Genomic DNA, 6,297 nt, shown 5'->3' with positions numbered 1-6,297 from the left:
CTTTGACAACTCTCTGATCCTCACCTACAAGGTCACTCAGCTCTTCCTCTATGAGACAATAACTGTGATAAGAAATTTTCACATATTGAGGTATATGGGGTAGCAGCTATTCTGGTTTAAATCTGATTCAGCCTGAACTAAAGAAGCCAGACTCACGGCCCGTCAAACATACCTTGTATATCTGCTTTAACCATTAAAGATGGTTAAACATTATCTCAAAGTCAAAGAATGCACTCCTTGAAGATAAGGATGCATACTTCCCTCCTACTATGCCAGTATCGGTACTCCTGAAGATGTTTCCTTTTCTGGACACCAGGCTCACGTTGACCTGCTAATCTGTATCTAAATATGTCTTCGAATATGTATCCTGGGCATGTTCCACGTCTGTTCTTTGTTCTAAAAGGTATAAAGCTGTCCTGAAGACTATGCTTCCCCAGAACACTTTCTTCCTTCCTGCATTCCTGGGCTAGTCCTCAGCTTGGCTCAAGTAAAACTCACCTATCTGTCTCATCTAGAGATTGGTTATTTGTTATTTGCATTGACAACAAGAAGATCCATGAGAATTCCATACATGGCAGGGACTATGGAAGATTCCAATGTGGTCAGTTCAGACATTCTCACATACTGCAATGGACTCATTAACTATACCCATACTTAACAGATTAACACTGTTTTACCTCCTGTCCTCCCATTTAAATTAGTCCACATATAGGAATCGGAGATTTGGTTCCCTGGAAATGATACTTTCAAAAGATTGACCTTGAACCTCATCGGAAGAGTTCATATCTGAGAGTCCCAATTCCCCTACCTGCAAACAACAGCACGATAGATGTGATTCTCTATCCTCACACTTTTCTTGGAATATCCTCTGTCCGCAATCATGCTTGTAAACTCTGAGAGAGCCCTGATTTTTTAAATTAATAATAGACTTTATGTTTTTTAGAATAGATTTAGATTTACCAAAATAAACGAGCAGATAGTACAGAGTGTTACAATATACCTCTCCCATACGCATAACATCTCACATTATATGGTACCTTTGTTACAATGACTGAGCCAATGTTGATACATTATTATTGAATGAAGCTCATAGTTTATTTAGATTTCCTGGGTTTTTAACCTAATGCCCTTTTTATGTATCAGACTCCCATCCAGGATGCCACACAACGTTTAGTTGTCGTGTCCTCTTAGCCATGACAGTTTCTCAGACTTTTCTTGTTTTTGATGACCTTGACAGTTTTGAGTAGTACTGGTCAGGTGTACTGTAGGCTGTGCCTCTATGGGAATTTAACTCACAATTTTTCATGATTAGACTGGAGTTACGGGAGTTGAGGAAGAAGATCATAGAGGTAAAGTGTCATTTTCCCCGCATTATATCAAAGGTACTTGGTATAATAAGAAATATATTTGGTCTTTGTCCCTGGTTCCTGAACAAATTTCCTAAAACGCTTGGAATTTCCTGACTGATAGGAGTGTCTTTGTTATTAATATGGAGCCCTTTTGGAGCACCCCTAAGTTTATGTTAATGAGGTGACTTACAGCAGGACCCCTAGATAACCTTAGGATGGGGCTGATCACCAGAGAGATCAAGTGATTTAAGGTTGGAAATTTCAACTCCACCCATTGGCCTCTAGGAAGGGAAATTGGTGGGGGGCTTGTGGCCACAGATTAAACTCTATAAAAACTCTGGAACAACAAGATTTGATGAGCTGCCATGTTGGTGAAGGCATCCACATGCTGGGAGGGTGCGCACCTGAGTTCCACGGGGACAGAAGCTCCTGCACTTGGGCCCCTTCCAGACCTCACTCTGCGCACCTCTTCATCTGGCTGTTCATCTCTATCCTTTATAACGTCCTTTCTAATAAACTGGTGAATGAAGGTCAATGTTTCCCTGAGCTTTGTGAGCCATTCTAACAAATGAACAACTCCAAGGAGGGGTATGGAAACCGCTGGTTTATAGCCAGTTGATCAGAAGCACAGGTGACAATCTAGACTTAGAACTGGTGTCTGAAATGGGGGCACTCTTGGGGGACCGAGCCCTTAACCTGTGGGACCTGATGCTATCTCCAGGCAGATGGCGTCAGCATTGAGTTAAATTTGTAGGACACCCAATCAGTGTCTGCTGAGAACTGGAGAATTGCTTGGTGGTGTTGGAAAACACGCATTGGAATTAGAGGTACACACTATCAACCATGCTGGCTTTGCCCAAACTCAGCAACTTTTAAGACTGATACTGAAATAAATCACGTTAATCCCAGAAAAAACATCACGAGCAGAATACATATTCTTTTCAAGCTCACATGGAACCAAGACACACCACATCCTGGGCCATAAAACAGAACCTAAAAATTAAAAAAAATAGAAAGCATACACTGTCTGCCCTCAGACAACAATAGAATTAAACTCAAAGTCAACGACAGAGCGATCACTGGAAAATCCTCAAATACTTAGAGATTACAGAGCACACTTTTAAATAACATGTAGATTCAAAAGGAGTCTCAAGAGAAATAAAAAAATATTTTGAACTAAATCAAAATACAAATATAACATCAAAATTTGTGGGATGCAGTGAAAGCAATGCTTACAGGGAAATTTATGGCATTGAATACATAGATTAGAAAAGAAAAATATTTAAAAATCAGTAATATAGCTTCCACCTTAGGAAACTAGGGAAAAAAAAGAACAAAGTAAGCAGAAGAAAAAAGTAATAAAAATTAGAAGAGAAATCAGTGAAAACGAAAACAAAAAATTAATAGAATCAACAAAACCAAAAGCTGGTTCTTTGAAAGAATTAATAAAATTGATAACTCTAGCCAGGCAAACTATATCAGTCTGCCAGCGTTGCCATAACAAAGGAACACAGACTGGGTGCCCTAAACAGTGGGATTTATTTTCTTACAGTTCTGGAGGCTAGAAGTCTAAGATCCAGGTGCTGTCAGGCTTGGATTCTGGTGGCCTGTAGGTAGCTGCCTTCTTGCTGTGCCCTCATGTGGTCTCTGTGTGTGTGTGGAAAGAGTTGTCTCTGATGTCTCTTCCTCTGCTAATAAGGACCCTGGTCCTATCAGATTAGGTCCTCACGCTTATGACCTCATTTAACTGTAAGTATCTCCCTGAAGGTCCCATCTCCAAATACAGTCACATTGGGGGTTAGGGATCCAACATACAAATTTGGAGGGGCGGGGGGCACATTTCAGTCCATAACACCAACAAGCTAAAAAAAAAAGGAAGACACAAATTACTAATATCAGAAATAAGAGAGAGACCATTTACTACTGATCCTATGGACATTAACGAAGTCCATTTATCAATTTTTTTCATGGATCATGCCTTTGGTGGTGTATATAAAAAGTCATGGCCCAAAACAAGTTCATTTAGATTTTCTCCTGTGTTATCTTCTATGAGTTTTGTAGCTCTGTGTTGTAAATTTGGGTCTGTGGTCCATTTTGAGTTAATTTTTTTATGGAGGATGTAAGGTCTGTGTCTAGATTTATTTTTTTGCGTGTTGATGTCCAGTTGTTCCAGCACCGTTTGTTGAAAAGATTATCCTTTCTCCATTGAATTGCCTTTGCTCGTTTGTCAAAAATCACTTAACTAAATTTGTGTGGGTCCATTTCTGAGCTCTCTATTCTCAGATCAGTAGATCCGTTACATTGATCTGTTTGTCTATTCTTTTGCCAGTACCACCCTGTCTTGATTTCTGCAGTGGCCAATTTCAGGTCCCTACACTATCATCGCAGCGTTTCCACCTGGAATCACTTTCATTGTTCTTAAATATAATCTTTAGAATTGCATTTTATGCAGGTTAATTTTCTATTAAGTTTTTTCATTTTGGGCTTGAAATAACTTTATCTCTTTTTTTTGGTTGTTCTTGAAAGACACTTTTGCTATGTGTAGAAATCAAGCTTGCCAGTAATTTCTTCAGCAGTTTGAATAGGTCCCGTCACTGTGCTCCTGAGTCATGACGGTAAGTTGGGAGTGAGTGGTGACAAGTTACGTATTTTGTTTAGAGTCTCCTGATCTTGGGTTGAGTTAGGAGCATAAACACTGTAGGGACCTGAAATTGGCCACCCCAAGATGTGTCTCTTTGGCATCAGGATTATTTGAGGCTGATTGCTTTTGATAAACTGGGACAGGGAAGGAGGCTCTGAGGAATGGAACTTGCCCTTCGTTAGGACACATTTACATTTGTAAGGTAAATCTCTATCTGTAAAATGTGCCTCTCTCTCTGTACCAGGAAGAAGAAAGGAGATGACCTTCTCTCTAGAAACTCTTAAGCAATACCAAAGGCAAGGACTTAAATCCGCATTTTATTGTGCTTGTCTGGTAACCTCCTGTAACTGACTTCCCTCCCCCTCCCAACGTTGGCATTTCCTTAAAGATTAAGCATCTTTCCTTAGGCAAGGAACTGCTTGCTGCGCTCACCTGTGACCGCCCAGCTCCAGACAGACTTGCCTCCTGCTACGCCCACCGAGACAGCAGACCGTTACCTGCTGTGTCCATCAAGCACTGTGCTGACAGGGCAATCTTGTGACTATTGTGGGAGGGACATTTCAATCACATGTGAAACACCTTGTTTGGGGGTATATAACCACTCTGTGCACCCCACTTCTTCGGTGCCCTTTCTTCCTTTGGGAAAAAAGGCCCCGGGCCATGGTTCCTCATAAAGCTTTGTTTAATTTTCTCTTGCTATTCTGTCTCATGTGAATTTAATTCGTTCTCTGGCCAGACGAACCCACATTTGGGAAGACGAAATGTCTTCCTCCCCTACAATACTAAGACAGAGACTGAGGCAGTGACGGGATAGGTTTGGGGTAGTCAGATAAAAGAGGGGCTGAGAGGCTGAATGTGCAAGAAGAATGAAAAATGGGTGTTTGGTTGCCAAACTGATGGATGGTTCTTGAAACCAGCAATGTGCTCATCAGCCCTTTTTCTTTTTCTGTACACCCAGCTTCTCTTCCGTTAAATCTGGACCGTGTAAATGAGCTTGGGGCAATGAAAAATGGACAGACGTGATTGTGAAGCTGTGTCTTCTTTATGCCTTCTCATTTTGCACCTCTTCCTAGGATGGCCTCCTGGCACCTCCAGTTTCCCACCCACTCAGATGGAGTGTCCTCCATGGGCTGCAGGCTCAGGCGGTGGGCTGATTAAGTCTCGATGGGGACAAGACCTGGTAACTTCCAGCCAACGGACATCAAGCTGGGATGTCTGGTGATCACGTATTTGTACCCAGATCTGGTTGCTCTGAATGCCACCGGGGAGTTGGGAGAGGGCGAGGTTTTGATTCCCGTGACAGAGTCTCTCCTTGGCAAACCTCTAGCCAGGCTCTTCTGAACTCTCTTCTCAACTAGGCCCTGACTTTCTGATTTCCATGTTCCTCTCTGCATTGTCTGATTTTAGCAAGAATCCTGTTGAGTCAGTTTCGCAACAACCCCCCCTTTTCACAACTCTTGATGACTGATCCAGTTCCTTACCCTCCACCAGCCCTCAGGCAACTCCTGATCCCCCTGGCCTGCCTTCAGCAAGAATCCTATTAGGTGCGTTTAGCCAGAACCCCCCTCACCCTTGATGTTTCCTCTGACCCCCACCTGCTCCTTGGCGATGAACCCCTACTCTTCTTGGCTGGGTTTGGAGTTGCTCCCAATCCCTCTTTCACTGCAAGCTCCTGTTGCAGTGGGCCCCAAACCTATCCCTTTATTCAGCGCCCCTGAATAAACTTCTTTAACAGGTATCTTGAATAATTTTTTCTTTACTGTCTGAGAATTAGAGATGAGTAGTGCCATGTCATCATGTCACAAATTTGGATCCATGTCAGCTCCACTGTCCACTTATGCCTGCCACTTAATCTGGTGCTTCGCAATGTTGAATCACGTGGCCTGTAAGAATCCATCCTCTGGGCAATAGGCCTACCTGTATTGTATGTAACTCTCCTGCATGATGTGTTTTTAAGAATAAAATAAAATTAAATTAAAAAATAAATAAAACAAAATAACGGAGCCAAATGGTGAAAGGCGTGCTTTCATGTAAAAACCATCATCTCCTATGAGGCTACTTTTTCACTTAGAGAGTTGTTGTAGTTTATATGTTGATGGTCTCCCGTATGCCCCTGCAGAGGCGTCTCTGACCTGCCCCCCACGTCAGGGTGTGATGCTCATAACAATGCTCTTAACTGTTGAGCCCAACTCTCTGCCAGGCCCTGTTACCTACCATGAGATCTGTAGCGTTATTTTTCCCATTTTATTTACTGGATTCTAATGAGTCCCTTTTCTCAAATTGGGGTCCCCTGGTGGGCTTGCTGAC

The sequence above is a fragment of the Equus caballus genome, chromosome 10 (genome assembly GCF_041296265.1).
Source record: "Equus caballus isolate H_3958 breed thoroughbred chromosome 10, TB-T2T, whole genome shotgun sequence".
Taxonomy (NCBI): domain Eukaryota; kingdom Metazoa; phylum Chordata; class Mammalia; order Perissodactyla; family Equidae; genus Equus; species Equus caballus.
The sequence above is the reverse complement of the archived record's forward strand: the minus strand, read 5'-3'. Positions refer to the sequence as shown.